The sequence below is a fragment of the Lepisma saccharinum genome, chromosome 6 (genome assembly GCF_977018435.1).
Source record: "Lepisma saccharinum chromosome 6, izLepSacc3.1, whole genome shotgun sequence".
Taxonomy (NCBI): Eukaryota; Metazoa; Arthropoda; class Insecta; order Zygentoma; family Lepismatidae; genus Lepisma; species Lepisma saccharinum.
In genome coordinates, this window is record NC_139234.1 from 15,256,684 (window position 1) to 15,258,591 (window position 1,908).

Consider the following 1,908-nt stretch of genomic DNA (forward strand, 5'->3'; position numbering starts at 1 on the left):
TACAGCTTCATGTTTGATGTTTACATATATTCTTAGAAGTATTCTAATAGTATTCTAATAGTACTGTATTCCTTAACAGTGTTTTCAAATTTCCTTTAATCAACAGTGGAGGCGAGTTCTTGCTCCCATACTATCCAACACATATTGGTCGAAATTTTTAAAGGGGTGTGACCATTATGTGAAGCTTTTAAAAATATAGTTCTGATCAGTTAAAAATTATTTATTACGATGTAAACTGCCTTTGGTGCAATATTAGGATGAATGAAATACTAGCAAATAAGTTGAAATTGAATAGTCTAAAACGACAAACATAATTTATTTGTGACAGTAAGCCTTTTTTCGGTATGAAACAAAAAAGTAAGACATTAGTTGTTATTGATTTGTGCATTATAGTCGAAATATTACACCTGAGAAAATTTACCAGAGTATTGCGAAACTGTGTCGAAAGATCATGCGCCGCTATAATTGGTTTCGTTCTCTAACGCACCAATGCGACGATTACGAGATGAGAGATTATAAACCATTTTTTTGACTGAAAAACCAGGGTGCGACGGTTAGTTAGAAGAAACTCGGGACAAGGATTAAAAAGATTTGACTGTCCCAACTAAATCTGGATGTCTGGTAGACTTGCATCAATTGTTATAAAACTACCTGGGTTCAATTACCAAATATGGCAGACTGGAGCCTGCCTCTCTCCGCGAACAACCCATTCATTTATGCAAGGACGAAATAAAATTAATTCGTCAATTAGTTTGATAGGTTTTATATAGCATCACATTAAAACATTTCATAATTCGAAGGGGTAAATGCCCTCATCGCCCCTTGATTACGCGGATCTACATGGCTTTCTTTGTGAGTTTCGATTCACTAATTTCTTAATCGTCACTCATCATCGTCGTCGTGTTTACTCAAAAGTGGTAGAAAAGCGACTCTAAATAAAAATTCGAATACTATAAGAGGCTTCAATACACCCTTCTCAAGTAATGAGTTGCTGTTTTAAGTCCACTTTATGCACACTAAGGCTAATCGGGACTGAACCTACAGTTTAAAGTGGGATCTGAACCACTTGTGCCTCCACCGGGTATCGAACCCGGGACCTCTTGATTGCAAGGCAATGACGCTACCACTGCGCCATGTGGGAGGTCCTCTCTCAAGTAATGATTACTTTCCGGTTCGAAAATAAGGTTTACAACTTAGAAGCAATATCATAATGTAAAATGCATATTTTGTGTAGTGAAACAGCAATAATGAAACAACTTGAAAGAACGTTACTCATACCTGATGATTATTTGTTACAAGTTTCTGCAGTAAATAATCCTATGTCTTTCGTTATAATTTTCCAAATTTTTAGTCGCTTTTGTGTCTCTTTATGCTAATCAGGACAAAGAGAGAATAAATGGTGATTAAAGAAAATTAATGAGTAGAAACTTACAAAGGAACACTCCCATGAAAGGATTCGAACCCGGAGTCGTGATTGGCGGATAATGTGAATGGCCACTCAGCGCAAAGTGAAGATCAACATACAAGGTTGTATTATAGCGAGTGCAGCAAGTTTGAGATTGTACTTTACAGCGTAAAGTTTAGTATTTGCTCCAAGAACATAATTAGTGTTCATTTTTATTAAAATTAATTTTCCCTTGCCTTGCGTGAGAACTGGTTGATTTTAAACTATATTCTTAAGTTTGACATTAGTTTTAAGTTTAAGAATATTTTCATTACGGTACAATGCTTTTAAGATAAGATCTCTAGTTCACATGAAGGCCATACATTGAGATTTAAATATTCCGATATCTTTCTTGCACCACTAATGATACCTAGGGATGGTTAGGTCTTTCAATTCCAAGAAATTCTCCAAGTCCTGAATGCGTATCTCTTGAGAAAAGACACCATTGTAAACAACAAATAGCC

At 35.6% G+C, this 1,908-nt stretch overlaps 1 non-coding gene across 1 annotated transcript; it reads right to left on the minus strand.

Annotated features, from left to right (window-relative positions):
• Nucleotides 1-1,069: 1,069 nt before the first annotated feature.
• TRNAA-UGC (transfer RNA alanine (anticodon UGC)) lies at nucleotides 1,070-1,144 on the minus strand. The gene has a single exon. It is a non-coding gene; the product is annotated as a tRNA-Ala (tRNA).
• Between the last annotated feature and the right edge of the window lie 764 nt (nucleotides 1,145-1,908).